General features: G+C 43.7%; 1 protein-coding gene across 4 annotated transcripts in view; it reads left to right on the top strand.

Annotated features, from left to right (window-relative positions):
• Window positions 1–16,140: 16,140 nt before the first annotated feature.
• Window positions 16,141–24,390, top strand: part of KDM4C (lysine demethylase 4C) — a 459,581-nt gene continuing 451,331 nt past the window's right edge. For 2 of the 4 annotated variants that reach the window (XM_019555111.1, XM_019555112.1), the window contains exon 1: window positions 16,142–16,458. The gene's annotated coding sequence lies outside the window, so the exon portion shown is untranslated. Of the gene's footprint in view, window positions 16,459–24,390 lie in introns of all 4 variants that reach the window. The other 2 variants (XM_019555113.1, XM_019555114.1) reach the window with 2 other exon arrangements.

Below are 24,390 nucleotides of genomic sequence, written 5' to 3'. Positions count from 1 at the left end.
TCTAAATTATGCCTAAGAGACCCCTTAGGTCTGCGGACTAAAGGAGACTATATTTTTTGCCCCCGGACTTGGGGAAGTGCCCCAAGCACCTGTACTGGGTCGAGTACCCGTAGGACATTAGGCCTGTGTTTCCCCAAGGACACAGGGCCGAGAGTGAGTCCATTCTTGGGGTGGTGGCAGCTACGTTACCCCCAGGCTAGTGAGGGAGCTCCGGGAAGGGGGTTGGCCGGACATAAGGTGCCCCTACGGAGGCATTCGGAGCCTGGAAGGTGGTCGGGTGCAGGGAGGTGGGTGGCTCAATGCAGGAGCGCCCCCTACTGGCCCACCACACCCGAGTCCCTGAGCTTGCCACTCACAATGGCGCCAAAAGTCAGAGGGAAAACCAACGTACGGATCTTGCGCAGATTGGGAACGAGTGACACAAACCTGCGAAGCCTGCGCAAAAGAAAAGTGCCATCCTACAAGCAGTCTTCAAGGTGCGCTGGACCCACAAACCTTTGTTCCTGGAAAGACCTGGCAAGTAGACCTGTTAGGTCCCCTGCCCGGAGTAACACCTCCGAACAAGGGACTGATTGTCATTGACCTCGGCACGCGCCAATTCACAGTAATACCCTTGAGGAAGACGCATGCTGCCGCCGTAATAGCTGCATTATCGAGTATATTCGCTGTATGGCAGGTCCCAAGCACTATCCAGTCCGACGGTGGACCACCCTTTACCTCTGCAGCTGGAGATAAGTTTGCGACACTCCATAACATCGAATGACATCACCACCTCCCATACCATCCACAGTCCAACGGAGTCGTGGAAAGAGCAGTTGGATTATATAAAGAAGCCCTCCATCTTAAAGGACATGGAAGTTATAAGAATTGGACGGAATTGAATCATGAAGTTCTAACAACCCTTAACTCAGGGAAGGAACTCTGGAATGAAAGAGGCGTAAAAACTACAACACCATGGAAGCCAAAATTCCATCCGACTGAACTCATCTGGGTTACCTTTCCCGATCCGCGAAATCGTCATCCAAAAGTGCTAAAGGGAAAAATCCAAGCGGCCGAGCACTACCCCAACACCTATCTGACAACCTTAGAAGATAGTGGACGAAATATCCTTGTCCACCACAACTGGCTGGCTAGGTGATCCACATTGGCTACTGACGTTTCAGTTCATCATAGTTCTCAGTAGGCACTCAGGGTAGATTTAGTAATAGTTATGTTGCAGTGCATGTTCTGTCTTGTTGTTTATTTTGACTTTCAGCCCCGATCATGCAACCCCGGACCGAACTCGCGACCTCGTTGGTCGTCATCACCTTACTAATCCAGTGTATAAGTGGGAGTCTGTTTGTAGACCTGCTTGTCGTCACCACTGCGGGATGCATGCTATATGAAAATTCGACTGAAGGGTTGAGAGTTGGTTGGCGAGGAATCGCCCATCAGCGCGAGGCTGAGTTGGAGTGCTCGTTAACCGCTGAGCAAAGGAACCACACCTACACACACCTGCTACTGTTTGGCTTTATAATGTTATGTTTTATAATCAATATCACCTGTCTGTGTTATGCATTTCAATTTCTGAAAAGAAGGTTACTGAATTTATCTGTTTTTGTATATACCCGTCTGTCTGACCAAGACGATGTAAGAGATGAAGACGAGTGTTAACTCCTGTGTTACCAGCAAGGGGGCATGTCTGAACCAGAACTGAAAAGGATGTTGGATAACACAGAGTTAAAAAAGAAACATGTACAGGCATGCAAGTGGAAAAACCCCAAAAGGCCAGTACGCAGGCCCAAACATGCCCCACGCTTGGCCATTCCGTAATTTGAAGTGAGGTAATTTAAATTGGCAAAATGCGCATGCTCAGTCATGTAGTAGGCATTATGTAATCTAACTAGAAACTTCCATAAAGAGAACCATGTGATTGGCTACCTGAAAAATATTTAAGCCAATGAGTTTCTGCCCACAGTGGAGACCAGACCAGATCTGAGGGGAGACAGCTTACCATCCACAGGAGGAATGGAGCCATTCTGAAATGAACCACCCATGCGGTTCATCAGCCACTTTTATTTCCAGCTAGGAATGATGCTAGCTGATGACGTAATCAAGAATCACTGCCCAGCTGATTTCAAAGCCAGCAGTGGGGAGATGGAAGGGATAGCAGCAACGACAGATCCAGGCAGCAAGACTACTCCCTGGGCTACACACAGGCTGTATTGGCAGCTCAGCAGGGAGCCAGATGGAGACTCACAGGAGGGGTCCTGGCTCCATTGAGCGAAGCAATCACCTGGCTCGGCAGGGTAGCCGAACCAATGAGGATGGCGTCAAGGGACCTTGAGGGCGACAGATACTGGATCTGTGAGTGGGGTGGGCTGAGGCCCCATGCCCCAATTATTCCTTTCTTCTCTTTTTCTTTTGGCGTTGTGTTGGAGGCTGCACAAAGCTCAAACCAAGGAGAGAGCTTTCGAGTAACCCTCTAGGTCAAGAGGGGAAAGCCAAGGCAGTGCAGAGGACCACTACGCCTCAAGCGGAGAGTGGATGCAGTGGCAAGGACGGTCTCATGTCCCATAGCCATCAAGGGTGAAGGGCAGGGAGAAGTGAGGGCAAGTAACACCATCTAGGGACAGGCCGATGATTCATCATCTGACTATCCTAAAGGCTGGCATATGGCTGGGGTGTAGGGCAGGTGGAGCCCCAAGAACGCCCGCTAAGGACAACACCCAGTTTATGAGGAACCCCAAGGAAGAGCCCCACCACTGAATAAAAGAAGATCAAGTCATGGCAGGAGAGTGTCAGGGCCTCCCTCAGGGGGGAATGCGACCCCATGCCCAGGTCTCAGGGACATACCCTATGGCTGGTACTGGGTGTGCACTCTAAGGCTGCTAGGGAGTGCCTATACAAGGCCAGATGGGTGCACGAGGGTCTCCTATATTATTATATTAGAATGGGTTGATTATCAAAAACTAATCATACAAGCTGGTCAGGCATTTAGGTTCTGTTCTATGCACTTGCCTTCTACCACATATATCCTTACGTTACTGACTTGCTGATATCCCCTATGTCTCCAAAGTGAATCCATGTTGCTTATTAAGGAAAAAAAAGGAAGTAATTTGCTATACTTGTTATAATCAGAACTAAAGATTCTTAACTATTATTCAGAATAATAAAGAAATATAGTGGTTAAATGATCAAATATATATTCAGTCATATGAAATAATCAAACTGGTCTCTCACTTGCCTGGAATTAAGCCGCCCCATGAATATCTAAAATTCCTGAGTGGATCTTAATATTACTACTATTAATAATAATAATCAAAGCTATAGTAGCAAGTGATTTAAACAGGTCCAGTTAAAACCAAAGTTATCTAATGACTTCACCCCAGCCTCAAAGGTTTCTTAGGCTTTTGTCTCAGTATGATGGCTGACCAGTTCATTCTCCTCCCAGGGAATATGTAATTCCAACTTCAGCTGTGCACTCTGGATGAAAATAGCTGTCAAACTTTGCTTAGCAGAAGTTACATAAGTATTCTGAGTCCTTGGAGCTTTTAAGAACACTAATGAATAATATTGAGAAAATACTGACAGCTGTTTAAATCTTGTAAACTTTTTTTGTTCTCCTTTCATTTTCACCACAAAAGGAAGTGACTTCACCTGAAGTAAATCCTGCTTTCTTTGTGTTTTCAGACAGGGGCTTTAAATGGAGAAAGAATCAGGAATGAGCAGTGCAGGGAATGCACAGCTCATATGCTTAAGTTTCATGTTTTTTTTTCTTACTCCATTTCTGTTTCACAACTTATGTTCATGAAGAGACTGGATTTTAGTACAAGTTAACTACTTTAAAAAGAGAGACATTGCTAAGCTGTGTTAGTCTGAAATCAAGTAAAAGGCAGGAGAGATTTGCAGCTTATAGGCTAACCAAAGTAAATTTTACATACAGCACAAGCTGCATTTATCATGAAAGCTTCAACTCACAAAAGCTTATGCTATATATAAAATCCACTTTGGCTAGCTAACAAAGATGCAAATCTACTTGCCTTGCACTTTTTAATAGGTCAGACCTGGTATTACATTCCTGGGTTTGGTCAACTTGAAAAGCCAAATAAGATAACTCTGAATCAAGCACAATTTCCACAAGTGCTTTGGAGAGTTATGCATCTCAAACTCAGAGTTGTACCATTTGGAAGAGGTCATCTGCAGTTATACAATAACGTTAACTCCTTTTCTTGGAAATGAGGTATTCAACAGTTTAAAGTCTTGAGAGTTTCTCCAATTCAAAAGTGAAATTAATGATTGAATAAGGTATTTTAAAACACATGTTAGGGGGTGGGGAAGAATGCACAAAGTGTTGCTTCCTTGAACACAGGAAGAATCAAACAAGATAACTTGGTTGCTCACAATTACAAGCCTCTTTTAGTCAGCACTTTGCCTGTAAAGTTCTCCCTTGCCTTTTCCCTTAGAGCCATTATCCCAGGACTGTTCAGACTACCTTCCTGCTTCCTTGCAGCCTGTTTCACTGTTATTCTTGCACAGGCGTACACACTTATATCTGACAAACTTCCATCCTCCTCTACTTTTGTACTGGGTTTTGATCTGTGTCTATGTTTGGGGTTGAGGCAACAACTGTTTCCCATTTCTTATCATCTTAAATAAAGGGAGGTGATTACAACACCTAGTTTCATTGAGGTTTAACCCAACCCATAATAATATCATCACAAAAAGAGGGTTAGAAGGCCCCCCCATTTACCCTGTGATTCCAGTAATTGTGTCAAATGGGAAAACTGCACTTGTTCTAAATAACAGTTGCTAGGTGCTAATTCTCCCATTTCCCAGGAATCTTATTTTTTTTTTAAAGTTTCAAGTATGGATATGCCAGATTTTAAAGGTTTTAATTTATCTATTTTATATACCATGTCCTAGCTATCCTTCCTTCACAATAAAAATTGTTATGACCCATTTTATAGGAGAAAGTATAGGGACAGAGCTTCACTTTCCACTAGCATAGACTCTCAACCTGAAAGCATAAGGCAAAAATGACTCTCAGAATTTGGGTTCAGATTATTTTTACAGCAATGATTATAGAATGAACTGGAGCAGCCCAAGGACAGGGCAGACAATACTTACTCCAGGGAAGTTACATGCCAGAGTTTGCATTGTTGGTGAATAGTCCAGAGCAGCTCCAAATTAAACTTGTAACATCAGCAAGATTACTGGCAGATCTGGTTTTCTTTGGCACCCTGCAGTTCTACAGCCTAAATTAGGGGTGCTCAACCTCTGGCTCGTGGGCCAGATCCAGCCCACAAAACCATGTCCTCCAGCCCACAGGACTCCCCATAGGTCCAGAAATTTGGCAGCGGGGGAGCAGTGGCAATTAACACTGCCTCCGCTCCATCACTGCCAAATTTCCAAGCCCTGTGGGCCAGATGATATGGCCCCACACATCAGATAGATCCCACAAAGCAGATCCAGCCCACAGCCAGCTCTGTATCACTCATCCAGCAAGGTTGGGCACCACTGTCCTAAATAAATTAATCTTTCTTAGCAAGCAGAGAAATGATCATTGGCTGTTGAAGGAGGTAAGGAAGATAAAGACTGCCACCTAGTGTACCATGAAATAAAACAGATTCAGCCCACAGCGAGACAAAAGAACAGAGTCAACTGCAATGACAGGCAGGAGGCAGGGCAGAGAGACAATCTGGTTCAGAGTGGCATAATAAACTTTCATGGATGACAGCCTTCTTGGTCAGGTGCTATGAATGGACTTGCATTTTCTCATTGTTCTGACGAAATGCATCTGATGAAATAGGCTGTTGCCTAAAAAGCTAATATCTCTCTAAACTACTTAGTCTTTAATCCAAGGGTGCCATCCTGTCATACAAAGCATAGTGGGAGGAGGCACAGCTGAGGCAGAGATGGCTTGACTAGATCAATAGGGATAAACAAGGCATTTGACCCAGTGAGGGACAAAGAGACTATGAAAGCTAGTTTAGGTAGTGGGATAATTACTGACCTTACATTAACTATTCTTAAACATCAAAACTTTAAAAGCTGACTTGAACAGGAGATTAAGCATTTTTATCCTATTACCTGGATTAGCTTTCCATAACTTCTGTGTCTCTCAATGGGTTAAATGCCTTGATCAGCTCTGCTGACCTATTCAACCCACCTTTGCATCTCTCAGCAGTGCCCCCTCTCCCTCCTTTGTATTTAAACTGCCATGGGTTTAGAACGACTGCTTTCTGCAAATCCATTCATAGCATTTGATGAAGCAAACTCATCTATGAAAGGTCATGCTTTTCTGAATTAGTTGGTCTCCAAGGTGCCACCCTATCCTGCCTTCTTGCCTTCGGACTAACCTGGCTGACTACCTCTCTCAATTGCAGTGACAGCGATCACAGTAAGACCTGGCTTATGACTGCTTTCTACATACAATCTATTTACTCAGATATTCAGGGAACTTGTTGAATGTAACTAGGACGAACATTTGCTTAAGTCTCCTCACAGCCCAGTCAATCCCTTAAAAAAAATACAGTAATCAAATGGTTGGTGGCCTACCTAAGCAATCTGCTTGGATAGTCTTGAACCTACTCCTGGTTTTCTTACTGGATGACAATATTCTCTTATATTTGAATGTATGACAGGATCAAATCAAATTTATAGCAGGTAGCTGAGGGCAATTACAAGCATCCCTCTTTCTTCAACCCCCTCCTGTTTTGAGCCTGCACATGCCCACACTTACCATTGTCCTATTTTGGCATTTGCAAAGTCAGTAAGTCACAGGTGCAGCAGACAGTAATTAGTCCCTAATGTTGCCAACCAAGCAGTATCAGTACTTTTATGCATAATATTCATTGAGTGTATGACTTATGAAACCAGCTACAGATAAACCACAGAAAGAGAAAAATTAATAGTAGAAGTGGGCTCAATCTACAATGCATGAAACTGTATGCTGCGAGTTTTCAATCCAGGCTACTTGACTAAGATCTTTGTTTGGATGATAACCTACTCCCTTAAATATTGGGCATGTTCAGAAGCAAGCACCTGGCTTGGGCTCAGATTTAACACATACCATTTACATTCAACACTTATGCTTAACTCATTAAGTTGTAAAACCGCAAGCTGGGTTACTCAGGTTATGGACAAATGTACAGTTTAGCTGCTCTAAAAGGGGAGAAAGGGGCTGCTGCTGCAGCTAGGAAGCAAGAACCAGTTGTTACAATCAAATCATGTCTGCATGATCCTGGAGCAATGCAAGTGCTTCAGCTTTGGCTCTGTTTTATTCAGGGTGAAAGTTAGAGTGATATAGTTGATACAAAACAGTATATATCAGTATCCTTTCACAATAATACAAGTGTTATACCTAGGGACCTACTTAATTCAAGGAGGCTGCCCCCCAATTTGAAGCAGAATGTGGGGCCTAGCAGCCAATTAGTGGGCTGTCCATCATGCATCCCTGCCCCTTGCTGCCAATTGGAGATGGGCAGGGCCACATGATAGGCAGCCCTCACAGCCAATCTGTGGGGAGGCAGTCATCTTGATGGCAGCCCTTTGAGTGGGCAGTCCTCTGGGGAGCCAGCATTTTATTTTCCATTATGTTTTATCTTTTGTTTTCCCACAGATTTTACAGATTTTCTGTGTATTGCAAAATCATTATTTCAGTAGGTTCCTAGTTATACCTACAGCCACCAACTGTTATATCCTTCTATTCCCTCACTTTTTATTCTATCCACTGTGCCTAGATTAGGTATTGTATACTTCCTGGTTAGCTTCTAGCTCTTAATTTGAATCAGGGGAGTCAGAGATATGTCCCAAAGGATGTATCCAACTCATGGGTCTCAGCCGACCTCTTGTGCTGGACCAGCCCTGTGCACTGGCTTCAGAGCTAGATTGGGCCCACAGATCATCCCTGCATGCTGGAGCCAGCATGCAAGGGCAGTCCAGTTTGAGCATTTCATGCAGTGTGAGTTGCAAGCCAGGGCTGGCATGTGCTTCATGCGGTATGCATGGCTTAAATCATCACGTGTGCTGCACACAGTACAGGGAGCTGATCTGGGGCATGCGCTGCATGTGGCACCCTATTAGGTCAGCCCTGGCAGTAGATCCAAGGCTGGTCCAGATCAAGCCTACAGATTAACTCCATGTACCAAAGCCAGCAGGCAGGGCTTGTCCAGCATGCACAGCTGAACAGCTCATGTAGTGCTCATCTAGTGCCAGTTCTTTGTGAGACCTGGATTGGTTTCCCTCACCAGACTGGTCCTGTGTGCTGCCTCTGGTGCATGGGGCCAGTTTGTAGGTCTGACAGGCCTGTACACTTGCCCTGCACCTATGGTGAACACCCATCCCTAACTGAGTGGGACAGTCCTAGAATGGGAACCTCAAGTCCCAGTCCCAGGCTGCATGACTCCGGGACAGCATTTGTCTTGGATCTGTAGCATCACACAAATATCAGGGAATGGTGGATTTCTCCTGGCAGGCTGGCGGCATTCCCAAACATAGGGAGTGCCATGTGCCCACATGCACAAGGCTGGGAAAGATCCGGTAGGATGGAGATCAGTTAGCTGCAGGTAAGTCTATGGGGGGGGAAGAGGTATATGGGGATGGGAGGAGGGGCAGATCAAAGCCCCCACAATGAAGGAATGGGGCAGGGGCTGGGGGTGCTGCCCAGCCAGGGCAGTGCGTGGGGCCAGGATGTGGAGCTGGATGGAACCGTGGGTGGTTTGTCCAAGGAGTGGTAGGCATGGGGAAGCACATGCCCCCCAGATTTGTGTGTGGAGTGGGGGTGGATGTGGGCTGCCTGCTGCAGGCTTGGGGCTCCCCACCCTGCTGCTCTCCCCCTGGGAGCCCCACACTGGCTACACTGCCTGCCTGCCTGGCAGCAGCATGGGTGGCAGCAGCAGCATGTGAGTTGTGCCTCCTGTTGCTGCCAGGTGGGCTGGGGCCATGCAGCAAGGGCAACTGAGGGGCTCCCGAGAGAAAAGTGGCAGGGTGAGGAGCCCAGCAGGTAGCCCGCATCTGCCCCACATTCTGCTCTGCTCAGCTCTGGTCAGGTTGTGCCACTGCTGTCTGGCTGTACCACTGTTAGCAGCAGAGCAGGGAGGGCAAGGGGCATGTGTCCCACCTTTTCCCTTTGAAAAGGTACTCACCCTACTTACACTCCTTATTCAGCCCTGAAGGTCTGGATGAATTTGATATCCCTGCTTTAAATCAATGTTTTTGAGAAGGTCTTGTGTTCAAAAAATACACGTTTCCCTATTTTCTTTCTATGGCAAATGCAGAATCAAGTTATTAGCAGTCCCTCATTTGACTCCATTGGGATACATTTTTTTACGCTAGAGGCCATTTTGTCTTTAAGCCCATACCATTACATAATTTGACCCATAAGCTTCCTTTATCAAGTGCAATATTCTTGTATTGGGACTTGACAGCACTTAGTTAAAACATGTCTTATATTTCATCATGACAGTTTCCCTTACCTGTTTTCTCAGTATGCTTACAAAAGCCCATACTGTAGTTGTAGTATAAAAAATATTAAAAAGACAAACATACATATTTATTACCAATTTATTGACTAGAGCTGTGAGAAGTAGTCATCCCTGATGTTTTGTGGATTGAAGAGTATATTTACTGAGGGTATCTAGCTACCAGCCTTTCTTTATGCTGCATCCTCCTCCTCCCCCTCTCATTTTCCCCCATTTAAAAAAGAAAAGAAAAGAAATAGGGGTCAAGCAAAATCCCTTAATCTTCTATAGCTCTAAGATTTCATTTGCTTGTCTAAAAGCCTGAATCCCAGCTTCTCTTGGTTATACATAAAATAGCTATGGTTATGGTACATGCGCAAGTACACACACTGAAGGAGGTGATCCTAATGTAGAAAGAAAGAAACATGGCAGGTTTCAACAGAAAAGGGTATCAGGAGGGGCAAGAAATGGTGAGAAACTTTGAGTGGGTGGCATTCTATCAAGAATCTTGAAGCCTGAGCATTATTATGTGTCTTTATTTGCATGTGCAATGCATAATTATCCGCAAATCAAAGTACAACTGCAAATGTCTATTTGGTCAAATGCCATTTATACCCATTTTAAGTTAATAAAAATAGTTTGGCATGATCATATTTTTTGGTAAAAATAGCTCTCATCCATTCCAGCACGCTCCTGGATATGATATGATAACTAATTAAAAGAATGAAAATAATAACAAGGTAGAGGATTTAACACTGGTAGTTCTGTCAAGTCTAATAGTGCCCAATGCAATGTACGAAAATTTAAATTGCATAACAAAATAAAATAAATCATCATTGTGCATTATAGGACAATAGAATGGTCTCTCAAAGGAAGAGAGAAAGTCCCAGAATTTTACAGACTTCTATAATTCAGCTCATTTAGAAGACATGGAATTGTGGAAATTTCCATGGAAACAATGAAGTGTTAATGGAATGAAGTATTAATGTTATCGTTGTAAGCAAGTTTTATCTATTTTCCCTCTATTTCTACTTTTACTGCAGTATTGGATGGTTGCAATATTTTTTGTGTCATGATGAAAATGTAGGAAAATAGGAATTAGAAGTTAGGAATGAAAAAAATTCTACTGCACTGTAACATAGGCAAAGTTAAACTGGACCATTTGCCTGCCTATGTAAGCATTACCAATCAAGGTGATCAGCAATATGTTTTCCAATTAATTGCTTGAAACTATAATAATACTTGACATTTATTTCTGGATTTTCACAGCATAAAGGACTATTAGAGTTTGGTTCATATAGTCTGACCTGTATAATACAGGCCAAAGAAATCCCCCCAGTGATTCATGCAAACCCATGATTTCTGTCTGAGATAGACCATGAGAGTTATTAAATATTGGGTATTTCCTAGCTACAGAGAAGCCACCAAATCCCTAGATAAACTAACTTTTCTCACTGTTAAGAACATGCGCCTCATTTCCAGTTTGAGTTTGTCTAATTTCAGCTTTCAGCCAGTGTATCTTGTGGTAGTGCTCCATAGGTACAAAATACTGTACTCACAGTAATTCTTTTTAATTCCGCTAAAAGTCAGGCAGATAAATATTGTAACCTTCACTTTACAGATAAGGTTTAAAATTACATAACTGAAAAAGGACACATTTTACAGTTCACAATTTTAGAGAATATTGAATGAAAACAACAAATGCCCCAACTGTGATTCATAGCTCCTGACAATATTTTTTAGGAATATTTCTGCAAATGATGGTTCAGAACTGCTGACAATAGCAGAATGCCACCAGAAATCTGTCAGTGGTTGTTTTACCTTAGACCTGGTATATTGTTTGCTACTTCAGCACTGCCATCTGTTGTTTTCACGCAATATGACAGGAACATTTGGCTCTTTATTTGTTTTTAGCTCATTGCCCTAAGGTGGTAGTTCTCAACCTTTTCCTACTCAAGGCACCCTTTGAAAAAGGCCAGCTCTTAGCTTTCACTCATTTTTTGACTACAGAAAAATAGTAAAGCAATTCTTCTGTTGCAGAGCTTGGAAAGACCACAAAAGGTCTGAATGCTTTTGAAACTATGGATTCCTATTTGCAATTTCTGGGTTTATATTGTGAACCATGTTTCCACACACCTAACAGTGCTAGCATTGTGTGGCCATGGAACCCTGGCTGAGACTCACTGCCCCAAGACCTACACCAGACAGCTCATATTCTCTTGTAAAGGAGATGGGTCTTTTCCTGCAAGTCTTTATACTGGTGAGCTCAGGGACATCAAATATTTGTATTGGGATTGTCTCACTGCAAAACTTTTGTTAATGATAGATTAAGCAAATAAGTTAGTAGTGTTTCTAAGAGGTATTCATTATGGATGCATCACTGGTTAGTAAGGTATTTGACAGCTGTAGACTATAAACTTTTCTATGCTATTGTCACATCATGAGAATCCCCAAAGGGATGGGGACAAAAAGAGTGTGTCCCATTTAGGGACCCATTTAGACTTATATTAAGTGTTTTACAGTGGCAGAAATTAGTCACATTTTTGAGGTGATAATCAGTTATTCTACTCAAGATAGTGATCCAGGTTAGTTGAGGAGAAAATTTTTGGAGGAACTGGAATAATCTTAGGCTACATACAGGTGCTACATTTCTACCAGGAGAAAAGCAACGATCCCGGAAGAAGCTACAAGCATGCAAGTGTTCATTCTCCTAGGGGAAACATGCCCCTCCTAAGAGAAAGATCTTCCTTGTGAGAGAAACTCTGTCACGAGAGAGAATGCTTGTACATTCCCTTCCCAATCTGGAAGGGGAGGGGAACAGTGCCTGTTGCTTTTTCTCCACAACTGCTCCCTCCATTGTATACTTAGGGACTGGGATGCCATTGACTTTGAACTTCCTGTAGACAAGGGAACTTCCCCCCATGCAGCATGTTCAAAATTGGTGCCTGCAGCCCCATTGCTTTGCCCTGCTGTGGAAAAGCAACCACATCCCACTAACACCCCAGACTGGGAGTCCCGAGCTAGTGGGGAGCTATGCCCCACTAGTCCAATCCCCCAGGAAGGAGTGGAGCAATTGCTATTCCCCACACCTTCCCCAGACCAGTCCCTGGTCAGGGGAAGGCACAGACAGCAAGGGAGAAGGGGCAGCGACAGGCTGAGCACCTGTACTGCTCCCTTTCCTGGAATGGTTTCTAAAAGCAGAAATTTTGAGAAATCTCTACTCCTAGAAATGAACACGTGTTTGAGGATATAATATCCAGACAAAAGTCCTAGAGGAAAGGCACTTGAGAATTGATATCATGGCAAAGGCCATGATATCACTGAATTTGGATGTTGTCTTTGGATCTTTGACACAATCTGAAGAAAGAGATAATAATTTATGTCAGTCTGAAATCAGACAGAAGGTAGGACAAGAAGGTCTTTCTGACTTCCCTTTAGACCTGTGTCATATAACAAAGTATGTTGTTGCCTATGAAGGTCATGGTTGTAGCTGGCACTCGCAGAGCAAGGAATGGCCAGGGTGCAGCTGCTAGGTCCCATAGCCCTGGCATCTATGGGCCCCTTTGGACAGGGCTGGAGGGTTGGGTGCTGTGGGCTGGGAGTGAGGGGCACTGGCAGAGAAAAAGGGTGCAGGTTGGGAGTGAGGGGCACTGGCTTGGGAATGGGAGGCACCGGCATATCAGGGTTGTTTAGCACCACAAACCAGCAAGGTGAGGAGGGGAGAGGGCAGTTGGAGCTGCCTCTTGATGAGAGAAGGGGGCAGAGGGAGTTCTGACTTTCCATGATAAAAAAAAAAAAGAAACACAAAAATATATAGGTATTTAGAATTTATTTTATTATAATGATTGAGGCACTGATAGGCTTCAAAATTGCTTTGAAATTTTAAATATATCATTAAAACATTGTGTTCAACTGACACACACACACACACACACACACACAGAGGCAGTCCTCAACTTACAACATTTTAAGCTTGATCCAATGTGACACAATGCCAGTGAACAAGTTCGCTGCATCGCTTATCTCCCTGGAGAACATCTGTCCGAACTTCCTTGGACACTTTCTTTAAGAAAGCAGACAAGACTCCAGAAAAACCTGCAGCCAAGACTCCTGAGAAGACTCCAGCCAAGACCTCTTCAACAAGTTCAACCAAGAGCCTTTCAAAAAGTCCAGCAAAATCACCTCAATGAAGTCCTTCCAAATCAATGTAATTGCTATTTACAATATAAATACATTAATGTAGCTACATTACTCATCTATAATTGATTGAGCACAAAATTCTGGGGTATTTTTGATGAAAATAAGGTATCGGGCCTTGATTCAGGCACCAATCCCCCATTTATAACATTATTTCTTATGAGAAAATTGGTTCCGAGTTACAACGTTTCGACTTAAGAGGTGCTTTTCAGGAACAAATTGTGTTATAAATCCAAGGACTGCCTCTGTGTGTGTGTGTGTGTGTGTGTGTGTGTGTGTGTGTGTGTGTGTGTGTGTGTGTGTGTGTGTGTGTGTGTGTGTGTGTGTGTATTAGTAGCATTTAATTTTAATAATGGAAAAACACAAATTTGGGTTTTTAAAATTAGAGAATGCTGATTTTTTTTAAATCAGAGAATATAGGATCTTTAAACAGAGAAAACCAGGATCCCTGGTGATAAGACATTTAGAAAGTGATGCTCTTTCCCCTTCTGAATGTTTTATTTTATTACAGCAGTGCTTTGGAAAAGTCAATAAGAATTACATTTGGTACCAGAACTTCCAAAAATAGGTTTGCTATACCATACTACCCTGTAGGACTTAAGCCATATAAACATAACTGTGACATACACAAATAAGCAACCTGCTTTAGATACCATGACAAATTCATCCCTGAATGACATGCACTAACCAAGATGACATAAGCATGAGAAAAAGCAGTTTCCTGTTCTCACTTATCAGAGGCAAGATTAAATTGTTACTGTTATACTGCCAATCAGATAGAGAGAGTTGTTTTAACAGGACTGGTGGTTTTCTTTATAACTGTGGCAACTTCCTCTGCAAAGCACTGACTGTACCCTCTACTGCAGTCGGGGGCCAACTTTTTTGGCAGGGATGCCACATATTAGCCTTCACCCTCCCTGAGCGCCACTCCAATCCCCTTTGGATCTGCCGTTCTGCTTTCTGCTCCCTGCTTGATCTACTGCCTATCCGCTTCCTGACTTTGCTGTGTGCTACACGCACTGCTGATGCCGCTGGTGGCGCACATTCTGCAGATGCCCACCCCTGTTCTACTAAACAGACTGTTACAGATGGCTGTAACTTTGTTAGATCAAAGTAAACGATTGCCTGAGTTTGGTTTGACCTTTTAAAACCTCTGACATTTTAAAAGCTCCTCCACCCCTGGAGAATCTTTGCCACAGCCGGTCTAGCTCTACACCCATAACATATTTGACCGTAGTTGGGGGCAGAGAAAGCGAATGGAACATCAGGTATGGCTGTGAGGAGCCCAGCTATGGGGCTGCTGCCACCCAAGTCAACACTGCTGTAGCAGCAGCTGCAGCAACAGCTGCCTTCACTCTGTAGAGAGCAGTAGCAGGTGAAATTTGGTTTCCTTTCCCTTCCCCTCATTTTCCCCCACCCTGGCTCTCCAGTGGTTGGCATATCTTGCACCTCCCCTCCCCCAAGCACTGCAGGGGCTCATTACACCTCTGACTAAAATGCTTTAGTATAAGGGAGATTACAAAAGAAGGAGGCTAAAGTAGGATTTATTTTTTTCCTCCTATCATAAAATGACAACCTTCCTATCAGGGCCTACTGTACTCTGATGGAGAACCAGGCAGTCATGTAGGGAAGGTTGGAGAGAGGAAACTTCTGTGTTTCTAGGCACCTACAATAGAGCTGAAGGCAGCTTAACCCTAGAGCCGCCAACCCTCCCAGACTGGCCAGGAATTTACTGGAATTGGCATTGATCTCCCAGTGACTAGGAAAGCAATCCGGGAGATTGATAGTGTGCATGTTTTGAACAGTATAGTTAATGACAATATATCATGTTGGAAATTCCCCCTGAATAGCTTCAGTCAGAGTTGGCAGCCCTACTTAACCCCTCTCCACTCATATTGGTTCAGTCAGTTCAGAGGGAGAGAGATCAGAGAAAATATTAAGCGTATTTGAAGCAAGTAGCTTTTAGGTGTGCAGCGTGAACATTCATGTAGCACAGTGCTTCTCAACCATTCTTGTCCCAGGACCCATTTTCAAACATCGATGGCCAGTCCCGACCCAGTTCTCCCAGTGCGTGGGACGGGGGGGGCCCCCCCAGCCCCTGGCAGGCTGGAAGGGAAAAGCTGCGGTTTCCCACGTTTTTCTCTTGTAAAGGAGAATCTATTGTTGAAGTCTGTCTGTAACCCTTCCGTATATTCTTGTGACTCACTTTGTGGTCGAGCCCCACGGGCCGAGGGACACTGCTTTAGCAGACACGGAGGTTACATCGCCCTGACAACGGGCGAGAGAACACTGCAACAAGAACACCCCGCGTCGCACTGCGCAACCGCCAACCTCAGCTGCTGAAGCCCCACCCCTTGTGACGTCACGCACCAACCCCCGTCTCCTCCCTTCTGTGCAACTAGCTCTTTTTTCCCCTTTTTCCATCTCGCGCATGCGCACCCACCCTACCCGGAAGGACGGCTGCAGCCGGCTACTTTCATGCTCCCTCCATGGTCACGTGACTCGAGTTAAAAGGGCTCCCGCGTCACATGCCCCCCCCTTCCTCCACCGCGCTTCCGCTCCGGCCGGGTGCTTGCTCTGCGTGCGCATGCGCAGGGGGAGCAGCTGTCATCCGCGCAGGGAACAACAAGTCTAAGAGGAAAAAAAAAGAGAAGAAAAGAAAAAGAGGAAGGATAATAATTAAAAAAGAAGAATAAAAAAGAAGCGGCCGCGGCGGCAGCAGGGAGCCAGCCCGGGGGGGGGGCGCGCGGCGGCCTCCCATCCCCCCCGCCGCCGGTCCCCTCCGCTGCTCCGGCGCCATTAACCCTTTCCTGGCCAGGTAGGATGAGCGCCCTGGCACGGAGAGGGAGAGGGCGGCCGGGATCTGGGCTGGGGACGGCAGGGCCTGAGAGGGGGGGTTGGGCGGGTGCTGGAACTGGTGTCCTTTCCCCCCCCCCCTCCTCCTCCGTGCCCCCGTCCGGCCCGTATATACCCGTACAGCCGCGCGCGCTGAACGTTCCCGGCGTTCGAAGACCGTTGGGTGGCGGTTGGGCACCGCGGGGAGGGTGGCGGTGAGGGGGAAGAGGGGAATGGTCACGGTAACGGTCGAACCCCCTCTGCGGGGGGGCACGTGCGCTGGAGCGGTGGTGGGATGAGGCAGCTCGAGGCCCCTGACAGGAGGGTGGTGGGGAGCAGCTCTGTGGTCCCCTAGTGTCGGGGCTGCGCTGGAGTGGAGACGGGGGGCATGGTCCAGCCCATGCGTGGCAGTGGGCCCATGACCATGTGCGGTGGGAATGGCTCAAGGCCTCAAAGAACCTGGCAGGAGCTGAGCTGGCTATGCTGCTTCCTTAGGGCTTGGGATGGTGGCAGCAACGGCAGGGGAGAGAGCAAGGGGCTTTGCTAATGCATGTGTTCCTGAGGGGGCAGGAAGCAGGTGTGCAGGAAGGAGAGGAACCAGGACATTGAGGTTGGGATGGGGGGGGAGGCTGGGCTCTGCCAGGTGGGGTGCTCGGCTCTGCCTGTGGCCAGGTGGGAAGCCCAGAGATTGTCAGTCTGCACTGCAGGGTGGGATATGGTCACTGCTCTTGACAGCACCCCATGGTGGTTGCCATGAGGGGACACTGGATACAGTTGGCAGGGCTAGGAGCGAGGGGCCTAAATAGAAGCCCAAGAAATAATTTTGGATGCAAGGAAGAAGGCAGGCTAGGTTTGCACCTTTGAGATGAATCAAAGGAGTTGGATATCCTCCTGCTGGATTTCTTCTGTGGGCTTCTTCCCTAGGCTCTGCTTTCTGCACATCCTTTCACAGCATCCGATGAAGCCAACTGGGGTCCACTCAAGCGTGTGCTGCAGCTTCCTTCTTTGGATGCTATGAAAAGATGTGCAGAAAGCAGATCACTAAGAAGATGTGTTGGGAGGAAGTGCGTGAGGCTGGGAGTTAAGTATTGGGATTGATTACCTAGAGCAGTGATTTTCATCCAGGGTGCTGTGGTACCCCAGCATGCTTGGAGGTCTTTTCAGTGGTGCCAGGCAAGCTTAGCACTGGTAGTTCTGCCAACGCAATTGACAAGACTAAATCTAAAGATTTAAATGTGGAAATCATAATGTTAAAATTGTTTTTGCCCTGTTGGGGTCTTTTTTTAGTTCTTTGTGACAGAAGAGTAGCTGTATTATTTTTCTGTAGCCAGAAAATGAGCGAAGACAAAGAGCTGGCATCTTGACTTGAAAAAGGTTGCCAACTGCTGCTATTTGAGGTTGTGGGATCTTGGTCATTGGAAGTTTATGAGTATACATCAAACATTTGTCTGGGATAGTTTAGAAAGTGATCTCTTTGTATTGAGCTTGGACTAGATGACTTCCTGGGTTCCTTTCCCACCCTGTTTTTCTGTGATTCTGTTGTCAAAAATCATACAAGCAAACTTGCAAAAGGATGTAAAGGGATTTCAGTTATTTGTATTTTTATGCAAGACTTGTCAAAATTACAAAGAGACCTGGACTAATATAACCTGAATAAATTGCTGTTTAGGCCCCTGTTTTCCAAGTGCTTCTGTGTGGATACAGAGGTCTGGCTATGCGGCACTAGTTAGAGAATTGTGGCTTTATAGTCTGTGTCACTATGCTTTTTAAAACTGAACAGAAAAGGGAGTTCGTGCTCATCTTGCTTTTCAGATCATCTTGCTAGGTTCGTATGAACTATGCAAATAGGTAAACATGAACAGGATTAACTTTAAGTCTATAAAACCATTAGTAGTTTCCAGGTCAGGCTAACTTTTTAACTAATCTGAAAACTAACTTTTTTCTTCTCTTGGCCCTGTGCTTTCAAATGCATAATTTTAATGCAATTTACTTGCTCCTATACACGGATAAAGAGGACATCTGTAGTTAGCTTTTTCACTGTTTTTTGTATCAGTTCAGAAACTAAAGCATCCACCTTTTGACATTACTCAATAAGTGGATTTAAACTTATAGTTTATAAAGATATTTTAAAAAATGTAACAACAATAAGAGAAGAAATGATCAGGCATCGAATACTTGTAAATTTAAGTCTTGCACAAAGCTTAGTACATAGATTAGTGTAGGATGCTGTGGGGAAAAATAAAGAAAATGGTACTGACTATTTATTGCATTTTATTTTTCTCCTAAGATGCGGAGTATGATATTGCGTGTACATAAAATTGTGTGTCAGGCCCTTTATGGACTGAGCCAGGAAGAGCCAGAGAATGATATTGACGCACAGGTGGATTTCCCCTGCTTGCAATTTGTGTGAGCTAAACTTCTGCAAGTCATGGTTTACTTGTCTCCATTTGGTTTTCTGAAGCTGTAGCTGTGCTAGTTGCTAGCTACTGATGGCTGAATAATCATTAGTTACAGGGCTGAGTGAGCATAAATAGTATCTTCTTTTTGAGTTGTATCCAACATTTAAGCTTCATAAAAAGAAAGAAAGAAATGAATGGTAATAAGTGACTTTTTGGGTCACTTGGTTGGGTGAGAATAAGTGTGTGTTGCCCCTGAGGGGAAAGCATTCAGCTGGTATTGAAGAGTACTACAATGTGAAATTTTAAGTTTTGCACTTTGAATCATATTTTACTAAGTAATTGTTAAAATACAGATAAGATTAAATGTAATAGATATAACTATCATGTATTTTTGTAAAATAGCCTTGTATTATTAACCATGTGATTTTTAACCAGGTCAGGTGGGCAATTTTGAGTTGAGCCTAAATGCACTCTTAGCACAGTTCTGCCTTCATAGCTGCAAATTACACTGGGAAGTGTTAATTATGGCTATTTGCATAAACCATTACATAACTCAAAATGTAGTACAAGCATGCTCATTATGCAAAAACTAGGCAAATTTACATCCAACTCAAACATTAGGGCTAAGGAATGTTAGACTGTTTTAAAAAATGGCCTTTTTTTATTTGGGGCAGCTGATTAATTGGACTGATTTCATGTTCCTTTAATGAACTGATTTTGAAATTTCCTGCTTCAAGTTGTCCTTTACTGAGACTTGAAAATACTTCCCCGATCTGATGTGGAGCATATCTTGGTTGCAGCTGCAGGAGCTAGAAAGCTGTATTCAAATTTGGGTTTGAAAATGATTTACTTTTTAGTATAAATGGTGCTTTAGAGTAGTTAACATACCCTAAGTATGTTTCTTTCAGTGTCTTATAAAAACTTTTGAATCTCCTCTGAATGATTAAGTCATGAATTTAGAAAGGGATCTAAGGAGTCATAAACCATCCCAGGTATAGATGTAGGATTTCCTATTGTGAACTGCAGTTAAAAGGCATTATTTTAGAGATAACTCTAATGTTTCTTAAAAACAAATTTTTAGTAATGTGACTACCACTTCATTGTTGTTTTGTATTTATATCTAAAGCAAAAATTAGAGTGGCAGAAAAAAAATCTTGGTTTTGCATGCTGAAAAAACAAAAATCCCTCTACTGCTTGGTTAGATTTTGAAAATAGCTGAGAAACTAGCAACAGTGAAGATGTAGAACATTTTATAACCAGAACATAACTGTTGTTGCAAAATCATATATAGTACATGGATCTTGTAAGCAGTTGCATGCAGAGTGATGGGTCCAGGATACTCTATACACTTTTGCTGTATATTGTTTCTTAGACATTATTAAATTCATTTATGCTACTGTAAACTTATTTTATCCAGGGCTTATGTTATTCATTGAACATTGTGTAATCATATACTCGGTAATTATTGAGATTGCAAACACTGACTCAGGTGCTTAAGGTCTTGCACACATGTAGTCCTACTGAACTAAGATGGAACTCCTCTTAAGTACATGCCTGAGTGTTTTGAAGTTTGACTTTGGGGTAACGAATATAAAATTAAATTCTCAGTTTAAAATAATAAATTATTACTAATTTAGGAAATGTTTAAGAGGCTAACATATGAGAAAGTTTAAAGATTCAGATGGTTTACGCTTTTTGTTTTAAAACTGAATAGTGGACACTAGCTAATGAAGTAAGTTTGATAACTTTCTAATTAGTTTCACTTTTTGGTTCTCACATATTATCAGAACACTTCATTCCTTGTACTGTAAACATTACAAAGGAATGTTTTGATTCTAGCAAGAAGACTTTTTTTGTTTCCTTTTTTCCCCCAAAAAACCTGCTAGTAGTGGGGAATTTTGTCTGAATGTGCTCCCGTTATTTACAGTGAGGCCAGGATTTGACCCAAAGCTTTAGTAAAACTTTTTCTGTAGCTGCTAGCAAAATTGAAATATTGAGTCTACTGATAAGTAGCTTTCCCTTTCAAAGGACTTGGGTGATAACTTTCTCACATTAGGTGCTTAGTAATAAAGTGACTCTGTTGGAGGTTGAGATTGAATTCATTTTCAGCCTTTGTTTCCTTCATGTGGAAGTGATGCTACAAACGTTCTTACTATATCTGATAAACTTGAACCATATGCATTGTTTATTATGGAGCAGCGGTTAAGAAAGAGAGGGCAATTTTATTTTAAAGCCGAAATTAAATTAAAAACTGGCCAAAAGAAAAATCATCATACAAATTGAATAGGAAATAAAGTGATAGTAATGAAAACAAACTAGACTAAAAGGCACTTAAACGTTTTATATGGGGAGGGAGAATTGGTAGTGGGGTGTAAACTTTAACCATTTCTTTTTTTAACATTTTGTCTTATTCTGATGATTGTAATCAGTACAGTAGGAATACCTAGTTTTCAGAATGCTGATGTTTTTGGTCATAAATCCTTGTTTTTAGTTTCTTATAATTTTGACAAAAAGTAACTTTCTGGAATGAACTTTTTCATGCTTGGTCTCAGCCATGGACTGAACTTATTTTGTCAGTCAAGAATAAGTAAGCTTTTTTTATAAACGTTTTTAACTCGTCTAGTGCCCTTGAGGCTTTGGTTACATATTTAATTTTGTCTAAGCGATGCGTCCAAACTCAGAAGTTCATTTTGCTGCCCCCTGAAAATCTCTTTAGGCTCAAACAAGTTATAAATCAGAGGAAACTCTGCATTTGGGCAGAGTGTAACTTGTTGGGTGCATGTATGCTTCCAGGCAATATTCTGTTTTCCTACAGTGCTTCTGAGTGGCTACATGGAGCTGAAGGTTCATATTCAGCACAGGCAAAATTAGTGCTGTTGCTTTTCCTCCCATCAGAATGCACTGGCTTAGAGGAAAGGTGTTAGGAGACTGAGCCTTTGTGTTGGCTATTCCACTCACTGTCATAAATGATTTGCTCTACCTCTCAACCCGTATTATAGTGTAAGGCCTTGTATCTAGGCCAGAGTTATATAGAATCCCCTCCTTCTACTCCCCTCCCCATCTTACAGGTTGGGTAGCTGAGTACTAGCAAAATTGTACAAATTAATTTATTTCAGAATACAGTCTAGATCTCTACTCTGAATGCAGGTTTTATTCCCTAAATTATACTGCTTTCAGAAAGACTGTGCAACGTTCATGTGTTTGGCTCTGCTGTAAAATTGGCTTTTTACATACATAGTGTTCTGATGCCCTCAGAGTTAGCTCTATGTGCCAAGTCCTGTTCCTCTTATTAGTCAGCTAAATACTTAAATACAATCCTATTCCATACTACTCTAGTCCTTGGAAAACTGTTCTCTACACTTGTCATGCCTCTATTTAACTATAAGACAAAGCCAGAGAAAGTGCAGTAGAGAGGAGCATCCCTCAGCACCCCACCCCACCCTACCCCTTTTTCTTTCTTTCTTTCTTTCTTTTTTCCCCCCAATAATAGTTTTTCCAAGGCTCTATCAGGATGAAATGGGATGATGCACTCCTGAGTACCATTTAGATACCTAATAGGTACAATAACCTCTGGCCATATGTAAATTCAAAATATTGTTAACAGGCACGTAAGATTTGTAGTTCTCAATTCTGTGGTATAACCATTAGATTTCTTTCCCAGGGACAGGAATCCCACTATCATTGAGTGAAGAGCTACATATGATGATATTCTCTTCTCCATTTCTTTCCTTTTAAAATATTTTTTGGAATTTTTGAACTAATTACAAGTTAAAAGAATATTTTAGGGAGGGTACTATACTGTTAAAAGTATACATTAGGATGACAAAATTAAGCTTTCTTGTGTCTTGTATTATGACACAGCCTTAACTGTATGATCATGAATTGCTTTCTTCCAAAGGATCTCTGCTTCATTTGGTACACAAGGATGGGGGTTGGGACTGAAGGAAAAGAGAGCATGGTATTCCTGTAAAAACACTGGCTAGGGACTTCTGAAGTTTGATTTGTACTTCTGGTTCTTCTGTATGCTTACTAGATGATAATGGATGAGCCACTTAAACCAAACTTGTTGGAAGCAAGTGCCAGTTGTCACAGTTAAGGGACCCAGCAGGAAAGACTTGCACAACAGGGGCTGCCTACTGGAGAATCCTAGGATTTATGACTTCAGCTGAAGTTAGTGGAAGATTTAGCACCTCTGAAAAATCAGGCGTCTGGTTCAGTTTTCAATTACTGAGCTACCCTAAATTAATTCACATTTGGTCTTAATCTCTCAGTACCTTAGCTTCCTAGCTGTAAAATGTGATTCCAATTGTTTGTGTTACAGGATTTTAAACATATATTTGTTAGTATCTAAATTCCTAACAAACACTACAATGTGATGACTGTCTTGAAAAAGAACATCTTAAGATTTCTGGCTACAGGGATTTGGGAGGGGGCTAAAGGGTCTGGGGGCACAGGTGGTGTTCTTGTTGATCTTCCCAGTCTCAGGGTATGGGCTGAGGAGGGAGAGGAGGATCCATGTAGTCAACCAAAGACTGCGGCGCCGGTGTCATCGGGAAGGCTTTGGCTTCCATGACCACAGCCTGCTTTTTGGCGAGAGAGGCAGCGAGCTGCTGGGAAGAGATGGCCTCCACCTCTCTCACCTGGGGAGGAGGCTCTTCTCAGCCAGGCTGGCTGACCTGCTCCACCGGGCTTTAAGTCCATTGCAGGACGGGGGGACTACTGCCACTGCTGGCCCACTGAGGAACCCTGGCAAAGCCAGCGGGCCAAGGCACTTAAGGGAGCCCACCCCTGCCCCAGCCCTGGTACAATCTGTGGGCAAGGCAAGAGCCCCCAAGGGGACACTTGCCTGCCTCTACACAAATGCCAGGAGCTTGGGGAATAAGCTCATCCTCCTGCTCAATGTGAATAATTATGATGTCATAGGGATAACAGAGATCTGGTGGGACTCCACTCATGACTGGACCACGGGAATAGATGGCTATACCCTGTACAGGTGGGATCATGTAGATAAAAAGGGCAGGGGTGTAGCTCTCTATGTTAAGGAAAGCTACGCATCCCTGCAAGCTGATATTGGTAACTAGGCTGGATGACTGGAGATGCTCTGGGTTAAAATCTCTGGGGAACACAGCACAGGGGACACAATGGTGAGAGTCTACTACAGACCTCCCACCCAAAGTCCTGAGTTTGACTAGGAGTTCACTCGGGAACTGGCTGAGGCCACATGCTTCAGGACCATGGTTGTCGTGTGTGACTTCAGTTACCTGGACATCTCGTGGGAGGATCACTCAGCAAAATCCGAGCGGTCGCAAAGCTTCCTCTCATGCGTGGGTGACCTCTACCTGACTCAAGAAGTCTATGGGCCAACGAGAGGCAAAGCACTGCTCGACCTTGTACTGGCTACTGGGGATGGTACTGGCTAATTGGTAAGCTAGTGATTGATGGGAAGCTGGGTGACGGCAACCACGAGCTGATCACCTTCACCATCCGCCGTAAAGCTGGCAAGTCAGTCAGCAACA

The sequence above is a fragment of the Crocodylus porosus genome, unplaced genomic scaffold (genome assembly GCF_001723895.1).
Source record: "Crocodylus porosus isolate Cpor-Errol unplaced genomic scaffold, CroPor_comp1, whole genome shotgun sequence".
In the NCBI taxonomy this organism is placed as follows: Eukaryota; Metazoa; Chordata; order Crocodylia; family Crocodylidae; genus Crocodylus; species Crocodylus porosus.
This window is presented reverse-complemented; position numbering and strand designations above follow the sequence as displayed.